This window comes from Protopterus annectens, chromosome 7.part0 (assembly GCF_019279795.1).
Source record: "Protopterus annectens isolate FY-2018-M chromosome 7.part0, PAN1.0, whole genome shotgun sequence".
Classification (NCBI taxonomy): Eukaryota; Metazoa; Chordata; order Ceratodontiformes; family Protopteridae; genus Protopterus; species Protopterus annectens.
The window spans coordinates 918495949-918518328 of record NC_056739.1 but is presented as its reverse complement, the minus strand read 5'-3'; the positions used below and the strand labels follow the sequence as shown (position 1 = coordinate 918518328).

At 38.2% G+C, this 22380-nt stretch overlaps 1 protein-coding gene across 4 annotated transcripts in view; it reads left to right on the top strand.

Annotated features, from left to right (window-relative positions):
• Positions 1 to 22380, top strand: part of MYO9A (myosin IXA) — a 2281069-nt gene that overhangs the window by 1223920 nt on the left and 1034769 nt on the right. The gene's annotated exons all lie outside the window — the stretch shown is intronic.

Below are 22380 nucleotides of genomic sequence, written 5' to 3'. Positions count from 1 at the left end.
TTTAATTGTAGTATATTATATTGTATATTTTGCATATCATTTAGAACACACTGTTCAGACCTTCCCTGATTATTTGCACCTGGAGAGTAACTGTCACCAAGTAATTTTGAAAATGCAAGAACCTTTGTAGATTTCACACAGATGACACTGATTAGACTTCTCATGACTAGTTACTTGCACCTGTTTGCTCATTGGTTCACCTAATGGAAAACTAAACGGGTAATAACTTTGCAAAGGCAAGAAAAATACCATTTGCATACTTTCATCATTTTTTGTTGTCATTCAAGCCTGTTTGCTTAAATAATTCCCCTTGCCTATAGCTTAAGTTAAGGACTTTGGACATCCACCTGTATTAAACCAGGGAAAATTGCTCTCTCTTAATTCTACATACAATACACTCGATACACTTTTTTTATCCCCCCAGCAGCCATTAATCACATCATTATATTAACTTTAATTTGCTTCTGTCCAGTCTTTCTCATCTTGTTATAGTGTAAAACCAGGATACATTACAGTTAAGAAAAAGTACTTGCTTACTGTAATGGCATTATCATGTAGAGCAATCAATAAAACTCTCCCATCTCACATTTAAAGTACCACTGACTGCATATCATGCAGAACTGCTTTACAATAAAACAGATATTTTACATCATGAAATGTATTGCACACATAATAAGATCAAAAACTTTTTTTACTTACCGTTCAGTCCCTTCAATGCCTTTCTAAACATAAATGACATGAATTGAAATTTATGCATTAGAGTCCTTCCTCCAGATAAAAAAATATCAACAAACTTCTAGTCTCTTTCAGCCATATCCTCTTGCAGAACTGCAATTCACATGTCTAAATTGCATTTAATAGGAATTATGCTTTACAATTTCACTATTTATTCAGTAATTTCACATCAGTGTTCTTCCTGATCATCTTGCCATACCTGTTTCTAGCTCAAGTCCAGACTACTCCTAATTCTTCTAGTCACCTCCTGGGCTTTTTCTGTCACCCAGGCATTTTCAAAGGTTTCACTGATGAAGTCTCTCTATAGGATGTGTTATTTTCAGAAGAATGAGACGCAGAGTCACTTTCAGCTTGCCAGCTGACTCTTTGTTAGTTAAACTTTCTTACTTATTCCTTAGCCTATTCTGCATCCAAAATGTCTTTGATCCTCCAGAAAAAATAACCTGAAGACAGCAGAATATTCCAGCCTGAAACTCACACCTTAAGAAAAATACACAAACTGCAGCAAAAAGTTGGTCCTGAACAAAAAACAGAAAACCAAGAAAAAAGAGCTGTCCAACTAACAGAGCAAAATCCCATTTAAAACACACCAAACATTTAATAAATAAGTTAAAACAGATCAGTGCTTTCAAACTGGCAGAGTGAAGTGGATTGTGAGGCTTTCAAACTGGCAGAGTGAAGTGAATTGTGAGGCTGCAAGCAGATAAAGACTCCTGAGCTTAAAGAGACTGTACCTTTAGGACCTGCATTACTTTCATGACAGCTGCTTCATTGAAACATTCCTTGTGGGGTTTTTTTGATTGGATAGTTTTTACTGAATGGAATGTGTGTTTCTGTTTAAAGTCCTGCTTCCTAGTTTGTGACTTTTAGATCTTAAGAAAAGCTTAATGCTTGAAAGTGCTTAACTGTTTTATCTCATTTATTTAAACATTGTGTGTGTTTTTAAACTGGATTTGGCCATGTTAGTTGGACCGCTCTTTTCTCTTGAATCTCACACCTCTCTACTGACATCCCCTGATTGCTGGGGTAAATTTGCTTCTCTTCTTCCTGCTGTAACATAATTTCCACAATCTCTCTGGTGCCTCCAGGGGGGTTAATACTTTCCCCTTTTGCTACAGTTTTTGTTAGGAGCAGCTCTTTCTGCTGATATAATTACATCTCTACTAATATAGGTCCTGGCTACTTTCTTATGACCAGATTTGGAGTGTACACATGATGTGACCTTTCAATTAACAAATCATTCTAAGGAACACCAATCCATTTGCTTAGTTGTGCTTTTAGTTTTTTTCTGGCATAGCAGAAAGCCATAGGGTTCTTTTGCATGTTGTCGTCTAACTCTGCTAGTTTTTGAAATGGTTCTTCTTCTGAAGCCTCATATTTAGCCAGACTTTCCATGTTCTCAACCTCTCCTTTCTGTAGTTTTATCAGCTCTACTGAATAGATACTTAAATCTTCTATTTTTGTAGCCTTTTGTTATTGACTTTGTGTATTTTTTAGTGTACTACTTATTTTAAACATCTATGGAGTACATTTCATTTATTAGTTTTTCTCTAAATTACAGGAAGCCATCTCCTGTACTAAAGCTGTAACTCAAACTGCTTTTTGCTGGACAGCTGCAAGGTTCTTCCTAGCTAGAGCTTTTTTTCTGTTTTGGTTGATGTTCTTTTTCATATTTTGCCCAAATGTATTTTTGCTAACATCCAGGCACCATCATTTCTAGTCAGTAAAAGAATTTTACCTCAGTTGATAACTTTAATGACTTTTTAAACATTTTTTTCATTTTTCACACTGGGGGAACTTCACCAACCTGCTGCTTACTTTGCAGCAGTCTTGGAGGCCCTCCAGTCTGTAACTAATGTTGACCTGCAGGCAACTAGTCTGTTGTGTTTTAAGCTTATACCAGGTGTACCGTTTTGTCTACCATCTGCTTACAGCATGACTGGTTATTCTCGTCTTTGTATTCTAATGCTGGAGTATCTGTAATTAGTTTTTTAAGCATTCCATGACACCTTTCCTTTTCCTTTTCATAGTACTGTTCCTGTGGTACATTTCCCTTAGCATTTTTATTGACATAGTTATCTCAGATTTAGTAAGTACCACATTTTTAAAATACTATATAATTCCTTGAAACCTCTGTAATGTGTGCTTGGCTTCTAGCTTTGATATTTGCACAGTTGACCTGACTTTTTTTGTATCAGGCTTCACTCCCCCTAATGTTAGAATATGATCTATGTGTTTCAGTGTTGACACTCTTATTTTACATATGGTGTTATTTAACTTGAAATGTTGATGCCTTAATATTTTCACAAATAGATCATCAGATATTCATCATTAGATCACTGTTTGCAGTAGCCTGAGCTATATGGGATATAACCTGCAAAGGAATGGACAACCAACCAACTTCCAAAGCTTTATTCCAAGGCTTTGTCACCTGCTTCTGAGACAATTTTTTTAAGTAAAGACATAAACCTTGGTCCTAGTTCACATCATCATCATCTTCTTTTGGCTGTTCCCATTAGGGGTCGCCACAGCGGATCTTCTGTTTCTATTTCTTCCTGTCCTCTGCATCATGCTTTTTCACACCAACCGCCTGCATGTCCTCTTTCACCACATCCATAAACCTTATCTTAGGCCTTCCTCTTTTCCTCTTACCTGGCAGCTCCATCCTTAGCATCCTTTTCTCAATATACCCAGCATCCCTCCTCAGCACATGTCCAAACCAACGCAATCTCGCCTCTCTTGCTTTGTCTCCAAACTGTCCAACCTGAGCTGACCCTCTGATATACTGATTCCTAATCCTGGCCATCCTAGTCACACCCAGTGCAAATCTTAACATCTTTAACTCTGCCACATCCAGCTCTGACTCCTGTCTTTTCGTCAATGTCACCGTCTCCAACCCATATAACATAGCTGGTCTCACTACTCTCTTGTAGACCTTCCCTTTCACTCTTACTGGTACCCGTCTGTCACAAATCACTCCTGACACTCCTCCATCCATTCCACCCTGCCTGTACTCTCTTCTTCACCTCTCTTCCACACTCACCATTACTCTGAACTGTTGATCCCAAGTACTTAAACTCATCCACCTTTACCAACTCTACTCCCTGCATCCTCACCATTCCTCTACACTCCCTCACATTTAGACACATATATTCTGTTTTAGCCCTGCTGACCTTCATTCCTCTCCTCTCTAAAGCATATCTCCACCTCTCCAAGGTCTCCTCAACCTGGTCCCTACTTTCACTACATATCACAATGTCATCTGCAAACATCATAGTCCACGGGGCCTCCTGTCTGATCTCATCTGTCAACCTGTCCATAACTACTGCAAATAAGAAAGGGCTTAGAGCTGATCCTTGATGTAATCCCACCTCCACCTTAAACGTATCTGTCACTCCCACCGCAGTCCTCACCAATGTCACGCTACCCTCGTACATATCCTGTACCACTCTTACATACTTCTCTGCCACTCCCGACTGCCTCATACAATGCCACAACTCCTCTCTAGGCACCCTGTCATATCCTTTCTCTAAGTCCACAAAGACACAATGCAACTCCTTCTGACCTTCTCTGTATTTCTCCAACAACACTCTCAGACCAAATATTGCATCTGTAGTGCTCTTTCCCGGCATGAAACTATACTGCTGATCACTAATCATCACCTCCCTTCTTAACCTAGCTTCCAGTACTCTTCCCCATAACTTCAAGCTGTGACTGATCAATTTTATCCTTCTGTAGTTACTGCAGCTCTGCACATCACACTTATTCTTAAAGATAGGTACCAAAACACTTTTTCTCCACTCCTCAGGCATCCACTGACTTTCCAAAATTTCATTAAACAATCTGGTTAAAAATTCCACTGCCATTTCACCTAAGCACCTCCATGCTTCCACTGGTATGTCATCTGGGCCAACAGCCTTTCCATTGTTCATCCTCTTCATAACTGACCTTACTTCCTCCTTGCTAATCTGTTTCACTTCCTGATTCACTATCCCCACATCATCCAACCTTCTTTCTCTCTCATTCTCTTCATTCATCAGCCCTTCAAAGTACTCTTTCCATCTACTCAACACACTCTCCTCACTTGTGAGTACGTTTCCCTCACTATCCTTTATCACCCTTACCTGCTGCACATCTTTCCCAGCTCTGTCCCTCTGTCTAGCCAGTCGGTACAGGTCCTATTCTCCCTCATTAGTGTCCAATCTCTCATACAACTCTCCATTTGCCTTATCCTTAGCCTTCGCCACCTCTCTCTTTGCCATGCATCTCATCTACTTTCTTCATCTCTTTGACAATCCCACTTCTTCTTCGCCAGCTTCTTCCTCTGTATACTCTCCTGTACTTCCTCATTCCACCACCAGGTCTCCTTGGCCTCCTTCCTTTGTCCAGATGTCACAGAGTTCACAGGAAGAGAAAATTGTATAAGAGGCTACATTCCTTCCTCTGGCTTCCTCTTTGCCTCAGCCAGTGGCAAGTAACTGTGCTATGCCCTTGTCAGGTTCCTCGAACCATTCATAGTTGCTCTCATTCCCACGGTACTGCTCCTCAGAAAGCTGCTAAGGATTGAGAGACTGCCATATCCTGTACATCTATTTGGCTGTCCTCTTCAGACAAAGTAAAACTGTTCTGTCAGTATTGAAGTAGGGAGCTGACTTAGTTCATTTGTGCAGTTGCTCTGAGGAACTTAATTCCTGGGAAAGTATTATTCTTCAGCATACTCATTTTTCGGGGGGAGGGTTCTCCCAGGAAAAGAAAACATAAAGCTAGACATTTTTCTTTACCTTTGTCACCATCATTTAGGGCAGACAAGGATCATTGGTAGGATTTTGATAAAGGTTTATTTAAAGCCTTTCTGTCTTTACATCCTGAGTCTTCCCTTCATTTAAATAGGAAATATTTTCCTTCCTCTCAGATTCTGATTCTCAGTCTGAGAGACAGGAATTATATGTAGAATGTGTTTCTTAAGTTCCCACACCATAGAATATGGAAACTGAATCTGAGAAAAGTTTTTCTTCAGATCCACCCCAAACAGTTGTCTTTTCTATACTATTTCCACAATGAAGAAGTTATTTAATTGGGAAGAAAAAGAAGTACCAAAGTCCCAACAGAATATTATGATTTGCTAGAGATGTATTTTCTTCATTGCAGCTGTTTTGGTATGCAAGATTGACATCCTTAGAGGATACTTTCCTTGCAGCCTACAGTTTGCCTAGTAGGCAGCCACTCCCCCCCCCCCCCCCAGAAAGTCATATAAGTTATATAAGTTTTCCATGACTCATACGTTTCATTTTTAAATCCTAGATCATTCCCTGCAGTAATTTATCTGACAAAAAGCATCTTCTGACAAAACACCTTATCAAAGCTAACTTTATTTCTTCTGACAAAGGTGGGAAAACCTTTGATAGGTTTAGGAGAAAAGTTTATATTTCTTCGAACTTAGCCTTCAAAGTAGTAAATTGTCAGGTTCACATAGATAAGTTTCTGCTGGGTTCCTTTGACAGTATGTGAAAGTCAATTGCTGACCTTTCTTCTTCAGAGATGAAGACCTCTCTGACTTTATTAATGTCTTCTACGTCTCAGGTAACCCAACACTCCTAAAATGTTATTATGACACAGCTGATGTATCTAGAGAAGCTGCCACACTGGGTCAGTGATGGGAAAATGTGCCTGGCTGCATTCTCATAACTTACCAGAGGATTCAAAGCTGGGTTCCTGAATGCTCCCCTGGATGAAGAGGTATTTGACTCTTCCTCCGCTGAGAAACTTAAAAAATTGTATGAATGACGAGAGCTATTTCAGGAGGTTACCCAAATTTTTCAACCTTGCATACCAAAATACAATAGAAAATTTCCTTTCAATTCAAGCTCCTTTTATAGGGAAAAGAGTAAACAATCCCAGCAAGGCACAGGCAAACACAATTTCAGAAAAACAATTACAGGGAGGTTTAAAAAAGAAGGGGACAGTCCCCTCAAAACCAGGAACAGTATAAAAAAGCAGTCAGACTATTTGCCCCATCATGTTTTCCCCCTCCCCACCCTAGCATTCCAGTAAAGCTTTCCCAAACTCTTGTCTTCCCTTTCTGGCAGTAGATATCTTAAAACTGTCAGTGTGATTCCCTTTCTCCTTTTCAAGGAATTCCTGTTCATCTATCCAGTCAAACCTCACTGTTTATTCCTATTCTAGATTAAATGCTATTTATGTTTTCCTAGATCAAATAGGCAAAGAATTTATTCAAGAATATTTCTGGTGCTAAAGAAAGAAGGAATCTGGAGACCTGTTCTAGACCTTTCTTTTATAAACCTTTATTTTAAAATCCCAGAATTCAAAATGTTGTCTTTACAGTCTCTTGTTATTTCTCATTCCAGCTCTCAGTATTCTAATAACTCGGGATTTAAAACAAGTTTATCATCACAATCTAATTCTCAGTTTGTTCAGATGCCTTTTACAGTTTTCTGTGTTTCGCATACATTTTCAATTCTCTGCTTTACTCTTTGGGCTGTCAGTATCCCCAAGAGTGTTTACGAAGTGCCTGGCTCCTGTAATAGCCCATTTCGGATTACAGGCCATTCACAATTTCCATATTTAGACAATTGCCTTATTTTTTGCAGGCTTTTTTACAAGTTACCAAGAATCTCTGGCTTGGGTGAAAAAAAAAATGTTTCTCAGTGTGGGAACAGATTCAAGATTCTGAATCTGAACTGTTAAGATATAGGGACAGATTCAGAATTTTGTCCACAGATTTCTAATTCAGACTCAGAGAAGAACTCCATTTCTGGTTCTCCCCAGTGGGAGTTTGCTTTCTATGAGACTATTGCTAGAATGTCCCAGTGTTTTCAGTGGTAGAACACTGAGGTTTCTCAGTCCATCAGAAAATACTATTTGTTGTTACAGAAAGATTTTCCAGAACCAACACCCATTCCTCCTGACATGTCTACTTTAGAGGATGCATCTTACTGCCTGAAGTTATTCTGATAGTCAGCCAGCTGTCCTTAATATGTAAAGTTCCTCAATCTCTTAAATTTTGTCATACTATTCCAACCCTGACCAAGCACCTGTAGCCTTAGTTGACTCCACATCTGCTAAGCACTTGGTTAATCAAAATCCTCCTTTTTCTAATAAGAGTGGGAAAATCCTTGCTACTTCTGCAACTTTGATTTTCAGAATTTTAAATCGTCAGGCTCATATGTTAAAAGTTTGTTCTGATGAATTGTGAACAATGAGGAATGTTTTATCTACAGATTCTACATATGAAGAAAAATCCTGTTTAAATAACTTAGTTTCTTCTTTTGCACAGGTCACTACTCATTGTTTGCAGTGTGCGTATGACTCTGTCGATACTTTTTGCAGGGCTATGGCCACTGGTACTTTTAAGGAGGTTTGCTTGGGTGCATTCTCAGAACCCACAGGTGATGTAAAAAATGAGATTTTAAATTCTCCCTTCAGTAGAGATTTAGTGTTTGGTCCCTCTGCTGCAGAATGTGATTAAAAAGTGTTATGAAATGGGAAAGCTGCTCCAGGGAATCTCTCAGATATTTCATCCCTCATTTTCCAAAGGAGTTTCTTTCTCCACATCCAGTTTTAGTTAAAAAAAAAAACGAATAAATGGAATTCAGGTAAACAGATGTTTAGAAGTGGTGAGCAGGTTCCAAAAAGAAGTCTCAAATCTCCCAAAACCAAGGACAGTCCAACAAGTCTGAATGACTATTCAAGAGACATTGTAACCACTTCCCTCCCTGGCCCCTTTTCTCTTCCAGAAAGTCTGAGTCTTCATTTTCCTCTTTGGAAACAGATTGTTTCAGACAAATGGGTTCTGAAAATCATCAGGTTTACAGATGGCAGTGGGAGGAAATTCCTCCTTTTCTGGGGGCTATTTCTCATCCTGTAGATCATACTGTTGTTTCCACCTGTTCTTCATCACATGTTGTCCCAAGGAGTGATAGAAACAGTTCCTCCTTTCCAGGTGGGAAAGTGGTTTCTTCAAAGATGTTCCTAATGCCAAATGAAGAAAATCCTTGGAGACCAATTCTGGATCTTTCTTTTCTAAACCTGTTTGTGACAGTGCCCAGATTCAAAATGATGTCACTTCAAAACCTGTTACCTTTTCTTCCTCTTTCAAGTTTCCTGGAAATACTAGACTTAAAAGATGCTTATCACATTCCTGTTCATCCATACATCAGACATTTCTTAAGGCTTTCTGTGTCTGGATCACATTATCAGTTCTATCCCTTACTATTTGGACTATCCACTGCACCAAGGGTTTACAAAATGTGTAGCTCCATTTATAACTCATTGCAGGCTATAGAGTATCCACATTTTATCTTATTTAGACAGCTTGCTTATTTTTGCAGACTTTTTCAAAACATCAGGAATATCTCATCACGAGTTATAACTTTAATGATAAAAAAAGATATACAGTAGCCTTTTCTTTAAAAACTGAGATCCTTTATTGTGTAGACAGATGAGTCTGAGTTTTTGAAGGCAAGGTTACAGAGTCTCTCTTTATCACTAAAAGTATAACTGCTTGTTTATTTCCTTGCTATCCTTCTCAGAAGTTGTCTACCCACCAAGAAGCCTCAACATTACTACAGGTCTACAACAACCACAGATTGACCCACAACCTGCACAAGAGGGACCCATGGCCAAACTAGCACAACAAGATTATTAGGCAAACCTTCGGGCTGACCACCACGGATGTAGATGAAACCTACCTACCTTCCTAGGTAATTTGTAAGATATATTATTTTAGTTTGTTTAGGGCCCACATGCATACAGTTCGTTACAGCATAGGGGGCTTGGCATCATGTCCTACCAAAATATCCTGTCTGGACCACACGGATAATCTGTCTCATTGAAGAATGTTTGACATACTACTCTGTTCAGCCAGACTAGCTACCTTACATTTCTGCAAAAAGTCAGAATTCTGAATAGGGAGTCAGCACCAATGTGTTAAGACCACCTGTGCTGTAGTTCCACCACTCTCCACTAGGTGATGCTTTGTACCAACAATCCAGGACCCCACTCATACACTAAGGAAGACAGGACAAAAATTGAAAATGCCTGTCTTCTTCCTTTTGCTGGCATCCAAGGCAGCTGTTAAATACATAACATCACTATTATAGGCTGGTACTATGATCCTGCAGCAGCCTTGACAGGAACTAGTATTTGTATGAAAGGTAAAGTCAGTATTACTCAGCAGTCAAGTGAACTCAACAGTATCAAACAGTGAAGGCTAAAACACATACACCAGATTCAGATGCACAGAAACAGTTTATTTCACTTATAATGTGAGGTCTTATTATTTATTTTAAGTGAAACTAATTGCTTCTCTGGATTGGATTGTAGTGTACGCATTTTGAATGAAAAGTAGAAATGAGTGTTTAAATATAATAGCCTTTGGTGAGGGTGGAGGCAGCAGTAGTTTAGTTGTATTTATTAAATTAGGCTTAGAGCCTTCGAAATCAAAAAATCCAGGATGTGATCATAAGTCATTTTTCAACAGTGTATTCACTATATTAATTTGTATTTTCTGATAGATGATTTACTTTTACTCTCTATAAAAAGGCGCTACATTTAATACTGCTGCATTTTGTTTGCATTTGATTTCAGAGGCTACTTTTAAAGCTGGCTTTGCTTACTGAAATTGCAAGGCTGTTCTCATGCCCCTTCCACAATTCCAATATGTCCACCTATGTTTGCATTTGCTTTTTAGGCACAGTAGGATAGATTTGTATTTCTGAGTTCAGAGATTATAAAACATTGCATGCAATGTTATAGGAGAATAGTGTTTGAAGTTGAGATCCTGATGTAAGGCAGGCTGTTTTCATTATATAATTTGTAACGGCATCTGGTATTTTATGAGTATTGATTCTGTTTTTTTGTTCATTTCACTGGGGTTTTATACATAATGACCATGTTATGTTCATTCCTCAATAAAAAGAAAAAAAAAAACAGTAGGATCTACAGACTTTGGCAAAAATTCTATTTTAATCAGTATTGATTCCAAAAGAAAAATGGACAATGGGAAACAATTGGAATAGCTGATAAATAATTAACAGAAAGTAGTGAAGTATTAGCCTGTGTGGAGTCTGCATGTCCTCCCCGCGGTTGGGTGGGCATTTGAAAGACATGCATAAATGGGCGTGCCTTCGTTGAAGGTTGGACGTCGAGCTGGCACCTCGGTGTTCGTGAAAATCTACTGCCAATCATTAGCGGACCGGAGTTCTGCTGTGGCGACCCCTAACCGGGAAAAGCCAAAAGACAACAACAACAACTTTGATTCTTGCATTCGTTTGTCTTCCTCATACCCGATGTGCATGCTTCAAGATGACAATTCTGAAAGAAGCTGCTCAGGCTGCATTTTAGCTGACTGTATTTAATTTCTTATTATCTTACTAGTGTTTTTTTTTTTTTGTTTTTTTGGTTTTTTGCCTTATGCTCATCTCCTTTGGCTTTTGCAGAAGAGCTAAAGCATCAGGAAAGAAGCATATATTATTAAGCTTGCTAAAAAAAGATTATTGCAAGGAAGCAGGCTGTTTCACTTAAGTATTGAAGAGCACATAGTAATATAGTGTCTTTGTTGTTTTGGCTGCCTTCCAAAGTGGGGCATGCCAAGAGAATGGGAATCCCAAGGGGATTAAACTGTTTTTGCTAGATCAAATTATAAATGATTCTCATTGCACTGTTTATAAATTGGGTCATGTAATAAAAGTAATGGAAAAAGCATAGCAGATTTGTTGAGGAGGACGTTAGTATTAGCTCTTAGAATTCATCCCCCTGGAACCCGTATATTGTACAGGTTTTGAACATCACTGTAGTCAAACAGTGAAAGATTGTGATTTTAAAAGAAGTCAGTGACCATCACGTTGCCCGTATTAAACTAATTATATGGCTGACCCCCACTGTATCTGTGGTTTGCTTCTTATTTCCTTGTTATTTCATCTATGAATAAAACTGTAGTCCCCACCCATGCACACACTGCCCCAGGTGTGCTTAAAATTATTGATGGCTCTTACTATCATTGCCCTATGTTTGACAAATCAGTTTCACATTACTTGTCAGTGTTTCAGTAAAGTGATTTCACATCACCCCTTCCATTTATTTCTTGTTTCAGTGAATATCTGTGTGCATTTTTCTTACCAGGCCTGACTGGTAACCAAAATTCTCAGTCATGTGGTGTTTCTGTATGTCCTTTAGTAGGTGTGGATTTAGAAGCAAATTCCTCTTTTGAGAGCCACTTTACCAGCCCTCTATGACTTTGTGACCATATCATACTTTTTTTATATTCTTTCTGCACTGAGGGATGAAAAATTATTGTATAATGCATTTGCCATGAGCTGAACTTGTCAGATTGTAATATTCCAGATGTCTTATTTGTAGGCACTGTTCAAGAGTTATCTTTGACCAAATAACTTTCTGTGTGGAGGCTGCACTACTTTGTATTGTTCTTTGTGAAATTTTAGGTCTTAGAAAAACATTTCTTGTTTTCTAAATTTTCCAAGGCGTCTTTTCCCATTTATGTTGAACAAGCATAGTTTGTCTTACAACTTTTTTACACTGGGAGCCGGATCATGGTCAAATGGGGCCCTGGGCAGGGTAATGGATTGGGCCCCCCCCAGGCAGTAGCTGGAGTAGAGGGTTCAGGCTCATATCACTATGGTACAGGGTTTGAGCCTGGTTAAATTAACTAGCCTATTAGATCTAACTAGGGCATTTCACACATGCGCGCACACAAAAAGCATCTTACCTTACTGATAACATTCCAGGGAAGAAGCAGGAATAGAATGGTCGTGTGTTTAAATTCTGCATTCAGATGTGAAACAGAAGAAGCAATCATTAACACAAGCAATAGTAGGTGCATGCGGACACATGACGAGATGTAAATGTTGCACACAGAGGGCATTCTTAAAGACAAACACCCTTAAAGAAGACTTGCAAGTTTTTTTTGGTTAAATTTTAAATTAAAAAGTAAATGTTGTGGCAGCCCCCCTCCTAGCCAGCAGGGCCATAAGCGACTGCCTAGGTCTGGATCCGTCTCTTTTCAAAACCAGTAATGCAATGACTGCCTAATAAATATCCTAAACTGATAGCTGTGGAGGCACTTTCATAATCACTTTGGTCCTCTGATCAGGAAGCATTGCCACCTGATTCCTGCCTACTATTGAGTTTTGCTAGTGAGTTATTTTATCAGCCAACAAATGCATCATCTTCAACTGAAATTCCAAAAAATTATTTGTATAGAAGTTTACTTATCTCACTTTACGCACACACATCAAAAACTGATATTGAAGTGATAGTATGTGTGTTGGCAGTCTGTTTCTTCACTGGCACACTCACGTGCCTGAAATTACAGGCACTGTGATTTGATAGTTTCGTAAATGTGTTCGATTTCTGATTGCTCATTTTTAATTTGCCTGAGAATTATTTCCAGTTATAGAAATTTTTTTATTAGAAAAAAAAGTATAGTTTGCTTGCTGTATTGTTTCCCCATGTTTGCTAACTACAATCTGAAGCAATGTATTTAAGCTCAGATATTTATCCATTGTAAGTGATTCTGAAATTGTAGCATCTTAGAGAAAGAGCAATGCATTTTTGCTGTGTTGTAAGTAATCACTTTTACTTAACGTCTGAGTGACTTTGGAATGAGAATAATAAAGTAGTGGGGTGTGGATGGTGCAGTGGAAAATACCTTCCTGCATATAAATAGTTTATGTAGTTTTGTTTGTGCATATCACATATGTAAGCTAGCTTACAGTCAAGCAACTTGTTTAGGTGTTGTATATAGTAAAGTCAGTAGCTGACTGCGGTTGTTACCATTAAGCTGTGTTTAGAATATTTTTGTGTTTCTAGAATAGAAGCTGACACTATTTTATTGAAAGGAGGTATTAGCTGACATTAAATAAATCCCATTCATTTTTATTAATAATGTGTTTAACTATTTTATATTCACCTGCACATCCTTCAGGACAAAACTAGCAAGGCCATGGCTGGTACAGGGGACCTCAATGTAATGGGTTTTGCAGATTATGTTTCGCCTTCTCAGTGCAGTACCACCCGTTTTTGCTGCACACAGATACATGTGTTTTTTTATTTATGAACTTAAGCCATACCTGCATCTAGGACCCCAGCTTTTCAGCTTCAGAATCATATCTGCACCATCCATGTGATCAGCTATAGTTTCACTTTATAGAGCAATGCTGAAGGTTAGCAATAAACTTTCACCCCTGTACATACTTAGAGTCTGTTAGTGATTTTGTTATAAAAGTTGATCAGAAACAATTTTATTTTGAACATGGTTTTGTAAATGCTTAACTGTAATGAACTTTACAAAAGTTTCTTTCAAGCTGAAAAACCACAGTATTATGAGTGATTCATTTAATGTGGTGTGAGTGTATGTGGGCACACACACACATTTGTGTATGTGTGAATACGTGTTATGGCAGATGTGACGTTGCTTGAACCTGCTTCATCTCCTTATTTTAATATCTGTGAATGGATTTACTGCTGCTGAAACTGTAATACATTTTAGGGAATTTTTCATTTATGTATTAGTTGTTTTTTTATTTTTGCCTTTAAATTGATTGAGTGCATTTCAGATTCCCCGTTGGTTAAATGTAAACTATATTTTAATAGCTACACAGTGGTGTGGCATTGATGTCTTTGCAATGCATTATAGAACTCTCTTTTAAAACGTGCTGTGGAAATATGGATTTTACTTTTAAAGGTTTATAAAATGCATCATGGTGTTATGGCTTAATTTTCATGTAAAGGGATCTTGCAGAAACATCCCACTGTAGCAGTGTGCAACAGCCGCATGTTTACTTACACCTTTGTGCCACAGTCTGATTTAAGCAGCAGCATGTTGGCATGTGTTTCATCATTTCAGTCTTTATTGTTTGCTGTAAGAGCCCTACAAATGCTCCATTACTACAGACACCTGTGTTAAAACTACAACTGTAGTGTCACTTTATTGTGGCATTTATTCCTGTTGACTTTGCTGAAAGTTTTTTTTTTTTTACATCACACAGCACTTTACATTCCTTAACTTTGCCATTTTCCACAGCCTTTCTAATTCTGCGCATTTTCTTAAAATACTGCCATTATTATATCCATTAACAATTCCTTTGGTTTCTTTTTCACGGCTGCCCTTTACACCTATGTTATTCTCAAAACATTACTTTGTGAATTGTCTTTTATTGTTATACTTCAATGTTATGCTTAGGAAAGACCACCCCCACTAGAGTTCCCCTTTTCCTGTGGTTGCATTATGTATATCCTTTTCTCCAAAGGTCATTTATACTAAACATTGCATCCTTATGTCACCCCATTCAATGAGAACTGATGCTCAGCCATCAAGTAACTCTATCATTGCCATTTCTTTTTGGGTCATTTACTGTGTTTTTCTTTTTATTGATTCATTCATTTTCAGTATGAAGTTAGTCATTTAGCTATGCTGTGTTCCACCCACTTGATTTTTAATAGACTCTGTGTCACCAAAACTGCTCTTGGACTTCATCACAGACTGGTTTATAACAGCAGGTAAAAGTGCTGACTGTTGTAAATTTGATCTCAGTTCTTGGCATTATTGTTTTATTTATTTATTCATTCATTTCAGGCTGATAACTGAGTTAGTGGACTGGTCAACAGATCCTTTTCAGCCACAACCCAGGCACTATGGTGTGAGGCACAAACAGAACATTATACATAAACTAAAGAATGTAGTGTTAATAGTAACAAATTAGAGACAATACATGTGTTTTTTTGTTACAGTTATAAATGCAAGTGATATAAATTACAGTGTGTACAGTTAATGTAGACATTCACCCAGTTGTCATTTGTTAAAAGTAAGTTTTTACAAGAAAGAAGTGACCACAACATTAGCTGCAAGAACTAGCCATTTGCATGGTAGCAAGAACAGTTGATGTCATTAAACAGTTATTTTAGTTTGCTTCTAAATAACTCAAGTGTTTCTTGCTGCCTCACTTTTACAGGTAGCAAAATTCCAAACTGCTGGGCCTAACATAGAGATAGCTGTTTCTCCTGTGGTGTTTTAAAAACAAAGTGTAATGAGGGTGTGACACCTCTGCACTGGACTAGTAATCAAGGAGCCTCAATACACCAGTGAGGGGCGTGTACATTGGGAGGATGACAAGTACACACACAGTAAAGCACAATTTCCCTTAAGAGCTTACAGAGATCACAGTCAGTCTGGGGCTGGTTTCTCCCTCTTTCTCCAGATCCCCAATAAGACTCCGCACTGGCACAGCTATAGAGTTGAGTCCTTAGCCAGGGTTCCAAGCCAAGTCCTCCCAGCACTCTCTCTGTCCAATCAATGCTTCGTGTCCCTGCCCAGGTAGCTGACACACACGCATGCGCGTACACACACATGCATGCGCGCACATACACATGCACATGCACACACTCACACACACGCGCACACACACACACACACACACACACACACACACACACACACACACACACACACACACACACACTTTATGATTTGATTTATACATAAACACACACCTGAGAAAGGCTGGCACAGGTTTACTAGCTATGCCCCCTTCTGCCCAGACCATAAGGTAGTTAGTACTGCCACCAGAACCCCTTATCAGCTACTTTAAGGCCCTTCCCAAAGGGTGACCAATCTTACTGTGTAATGTTACTATTATCCAAAGGCAAGTGTGACCAAGACTTTCAAGGCTATTTTGGCAGTGGCCTATACAGTGTCACCAAATACATATGCAAGTACTCTAAGAGCTTAAATATCTTTAAGCAATCCAGCCACAGTTAAAAGGTTTAAACATAGTTCCGAATCACAGGAAATATTTTAAAACAACATTGCAGGACAGTCTCAAATAAATAGAGAAAACATCTAAGCTAATCTTAGTATAATCCTATCTATCTGTAAGAGAAATCACTGTAATCTAGTTACTTACTGTTAGCAAAGCAAGTGCTGATGAGAGGATGTTGTCATATCCAAAGACAAATACAAAATGCACAATCTCTGAGAGAGTTCCCAAATTAATATCAAAACATTACTGCTGGGTCACCAAGATGGCATCACTATTTGTCACCTGCCTTCAGTTCCCAGGCTAACAGATGCCAACAGAATTTAGCACTTCTCTGTGAAAAATACTTACCTGTCAGATGTGCAGCTACTATGAAGTCACAGAGCCATAAAAAATACCTTGCATTCTAAACCTAGTAATTATTTCTGTTTCAAGACAATAGAAAGAAACCTCTAGCTGTAAACATTCTGTCTCCTTCAGTGAAACTGAGAAATAAACACAAGCATAAAACAATTCACTTATTTTCTTGCAGTTTGCAGGTTAACTCTGTTCTTTTCCAGTAGGGTACACTGTGGTTACATTCTTGAAGCTCAGTACAGAACATACAGTTCAGCACACACTTCTGCACCAGTAGTTTGATATACAAATAACATATAGTTCTCTTACATTTGTAAGACAAGCGTGTAAATCATATTAATATTCACAAATGACATTTGATTATTTACACAATTCCAGCTAGCTGGGCTGGCAGCATTTCGGTTTGTCACAGAGGGTTACACAGTCATCTTTGTTGTTTCAAAGGGTGCATTTAAGCTACTTGAGTTGTAATTTTGTTCTCATGGGGGCAGTATTCCATTTTTAACAGCTTGCAGATTTAACAGCTACATGGAACTCTCTCTGTTGTTAACAGGTAGCCAGTTACACAGCTGTAGAAGTTGGCAGTGATGTGTTTGGAGTTCTGCAAAATGAATAAATCTGCAGATTTTGTATATAGTTTGTATTTACATGTTATTGAGCTGTAATACAAGGTTCCTTGTTTTCCACTTTGAGTCACAAATTATTATAAAATGTTTATTTTTCACGTACATATCTTCTAAAACAGTAATGTCTGTTGTTTTAAGCAGTTTTAGATTGCTGTCACTGTACCATCCCTATACCATTATTTTTTTCTTTCTGTCACTTCTATGTAGTCCATATGTGTCCTTGAATATTCTGATGAAACTTTCTTGTTTGCCTAGTATTCACCTTTTTCTTTTTTGAATCTGGTTCTTTGATGCTTAGTACAGCTGTTCTTTTCCTTTGGCGTATTTTTATTTAATTCCGCTATTGCCAAAGGGTTTAGCTATTTACCTCGGGTCTATATTAGAACATCGAAGTTTCACAACTTCAAATGTCCTAATATCGACCCCTATTCAGCGAATGCTGAAAATAGCGAAGCTGCAGAACACTGAATTTCTTCCTAGGGAAGGAATTCGGTTGGCCGTTCCTGTGGCTTCACAATTTTCAGCACTGTGGTGGAAAGTTACAGGTCGGGATCAGGTAAGTGTGCGATTGTGTGGGCGTGAGGGTTAGGGTGTGGGGTAGGCGAATTAGGGTTAGGGCGCAGGTCAGGTAAGTATGTGTGATTGTGTGGATGTGAGGGTTAGGGCGGGGTAGGTGAGTTAGAGTTAGGCCGCGGGTGAGGTCAGTGTGCGATAATGACGGATCTTAGGGTTAGGGTTTGGGTTAAGGTAAGTGGATACCTAGTGGTGTATGTACAGTTTAGTGTAGGGTTAGATGTGGGATTTTAGGTGTATGTGTGTGGATTGCTGTTTGTTTTGTGTGCTTGTGTTGTGTGTGTGTGTGTCGGAACAGCAAATTTTTTCCCTGGGAAAAAATTTGCTGTTCTGCGTGTTGGATATTGTCAGCGTTCGCTGAATAGGGGTCGATATTAGAACATTCGACGTTTTAAAAAGTCGATGTTCTAATATAGACCCATTTACCTCTCCTGCTTTTATATTTGATACTTGTTGAGTTTACCAGTTTGACGGCCTAGTCACCCTCACACACACTGTCTGGTTCATTCATTCTTCCATCATGCAGCTGATGCTGGCAGGATGGCCCTGTTATCCTAGGTACTCCGATCTTGGAGTTAGTATGCGTTAGTTGCATGGTTGTATAGGGCATATCCCCACCATGCTGGGAGTTATCACCCATTAAAAATGCTTTAAAGGGTTAACAGTCAGTTTTGAAGTTCAGTGTCAGATCTGATGATGCTCTGACAAGGACAAAAGCACTAATTTCTTATTTTAGCTTAATAAACCATGGTGTAAACAAGCAGTACAAGCCTGAATCCTATTTTCTTATTTTTAATAAGAATGCAAAGTGGTCTGCAACATGGATCTTGTATAAGTTTTGACAGTGTTCTATTTTAATAATGTATATGCCAATATCAAGAGTAATTGTTCCTGTACAATTAGTTTTCCCTTTTTGTGTTTTGTTCTTCCTTAAGGAACTACTCCTATGGCTGTAAAACTACATTTCCTCTGTACTAGTTTACATTTTGTTAATATATAAAAGAATGTCACTACTTAGAAAATGTATAAGAACTCTTTTTAATGTAGGCTGAGATGGCACTGGGAATATTACATCAAGAACTCTTTTTAATGTTTATTGGCACTTTTTATATTAACCCTGAGCTTCAGAACATTTTGTATTTTTGTAAATACCTTTATAATGTACATCTTAAGTTTAGTATTTACATATGTCAAGTTGTAAAAAGTATTCCTTGTTAACAGTTCATGTGCATGATAGATAATATGAAGAAAATAAAAAGATGCAGTTTGAACAGCATGTACAGAAGTTGCCAGATGTTTAAAAAGTCCAGTCCTCCCTAATCCATCATGTTGTCTTTGTCCTTTAACAGGTGTTACATGCTGCAGTGTCTTGCATAATGCATTAGACAGCCGACTTAGCATACATTTTACAGCGATGAATTGTGGGATAAATTGATGCAGCTAATCGGCATTTTAGAACATGTTGTCTTCCTGTGAAATATCCTAGGCCTTTGCAGAATGCCTGTATTTTTTATGCCCTTTTATTGGTTTGCATTAGTGTACAGAAATATAGCTAGTTCAGTTAGCGCCATGGGCCAGTGCAATGAAGGAACGTCTCACTCCCGCAGCTCTTCAAGTGAAGAGCAAAAAAAAGAAAACTGCAATAAGTTGTAAGTGATCAGCTTATTACAGTTCGATCTATGAGCACACACTCCGGGGGGGGGGGGGGCATGTTTTCTACTAGTACACCATCCAGGTGGCTAGATGCATGACACACACACCACCACCCCATCCCAGACATTCAGGTCCTGTTTGTGTACAATGCCACAACCCTCCCTTAACATATATTTTATTTAAAAAAAAGAATCTTCTTTTAAACTGTAGCAAACTGTTTTCTACAGATGTAGCAAACAGCTTATAAACTTGCCTGCATGGCGCACTTAAGCTCTCATGTCATGGTTTAAAAAAAAATCTTTTCAAACTGTAGCAAACTGCTTACTACATGTGTACCAAAAGGTTGCTACAGTTTATACACTGCCTGCATGGAGTACTAGAGTGTTCAAGTTTTAGTTAAAAAAATCCTTTCAAACTGTAGCAAACTGTTTGCTACGTATGTACCAAAAAGTTGCTGCAGGTTTATACCCTGCCTGCATGAAGCACTACAGCTCAAGTTTTAGTTAAAAACATATATTTTTATACTGTAACAAAGTGCTTGCTACAGTTTATACTTTGCCTGCAAGGAGAGCTACAGTGCTCAGGTTTTAGTTAGATTTTTTTTCACTTTTAAACTATAACAAACCATTTGCTACAATGAAGTTGCTACAGTTTAGACCATGCACAGAGTGCTGTAGTACTCAGGTTTGACAGCAAATACAATACCAGCTTTTAAAAGTTGGTGTTACATTAAAGACCGATCAGGATCTGCTGATTGTGACCCCCCCCCCCCAAATACGTTGTACCAAGGGCTGTGGCCCCAATCGCTACTGTTAGTCTGTGTAATATATAATTGGTTTTGATAAAATATCTTAATAGTTGACAGTTTTTCTTAGAACTGTCTTTATTTGTATCAAGTAAATAAGGGCATAAAAAAGTAAGACAGTAATAGCTTGCTTTCCACTTATTTCTGATGCTTACATGCAGCTGTGTAGAACAGTTGTTAAAAAAGGATCTCTGGCCACTGAAAAGTGTTATTCTTATACATGTCTGTTAATAGAATTTAGCACAGCTTTGATTCCCCGTACTCTAAAATACTTGTGCATATTAAAATCATTATCAAAATGAATTGAATAATTGTGGACAGTTTCAGGTAAACATTTTTCTTTTGTAAACAGGCTCAACGTGTATGAAGGTTTGTGCCTACTACATGACTATACATCAATACTCCATTTGTGGACTTGTGACTCAGATGTCTCTCTATGATATTGTGGTAACTGCTTTTAGAAGTTATATGTCCCCACCTTGCTATTTATGTTAAAGAAAAATATGCCAAAACACAGGATTAGTTGATGTTTTTTCCTTCTTCCTCTAGAAAACATAGCTAAAAAACAACTTGCATTACAGAGAAGCAGAGTTACTTGGTGGTTTTATTGAGGCAGCTAGCCAAAACCACAGACTGAAAATCCCACGTTTGACAGACACTGCTACAAATAGATATTCATTACACTTGGACTACCTGTGGAAGTTTAGTGTTGTTGTTGTTGGGGAATTGCGGTGGGCATAACTGCTGCCTGAGTTTTCATTCACTGCGAAATGCAGAATAGATCAGTTGTAAATATTCAGGTCTTGTACTATATCTTCAACTACTGGTCACAGAATACATCCTGAACTTTCACAGAAGTCATATTTGATTGAATTATTCTCCAAAAATATGTTAGAGATGTGTTTGGCAAACATAGTTTCTGTTGCAACTGAGCATTTTAAGAAGAATATATGCACCCCCCCCCCAACACACACACACACACACCGGTGTAAATTTCTCAGTGTTTGTGCTGGATAACTTGGTAACACTGCTTTCTGTAGTGTGCAGTATTATTTCCTCCCCTATAACTGTCCTGCAGGGATTCAATACGAGTGTGTCACAGGAGATGTTTGAAAATGTTAAGATATCTGACCAAACATCAGAATCTTTGGAAAGAACTTTAAAACAATCTGGTACAAATTAACTAGTACACTTTTATGAGGATATTCATTATTAGATGTTGGAGAAAAGTTTGTGTCGCACATGATAAAATTTCAAATGAGAATAATCTAATATCCTAAATAATTATTATTTTTACATTTTCTGCCCATTATTAACAGTACCGTTTGGGCCTCCTTTCTCTGCACTTTTAGATTCCTTGGACGATTTAAAGGATAATCTTCGTAGCTGGTGAAAAATATCACAAGTGATTTTTTTCCCAAACAAGGAAGATTGCTGAAGTCTGTCAAGAGCACTGCCCAGATGTCTTATGACCGATTTGAATAGCCAACAGGATAGTGTAGGCCTGCAGCACAATATCAGATTAAAGTGCCAAAGACAAATTGTATAACCAGGAACAAAACTCTTCCTTTAATCATCTTCCACTTCAAAATAAACTGCTAAAATGAAAGCAGACAAACAAGCTGTCTACTTTTTGGGACATGGCCGAAGTGTGACTAATTAAGATAGAATCACTGCAGCTAATGTGAGGTCACTTAAGTAAGCAATTTGCAGTGGCAAGTAACATTAGCTCAAGCAGCAAATATAATGTGGTTTATGTAAGAGGGATATAAAAATTCCACGGCACTTATTGAAAAAAAAAAAGAGTATCGGAAGTTCCCTGATGCCTTGGCCAAATTTT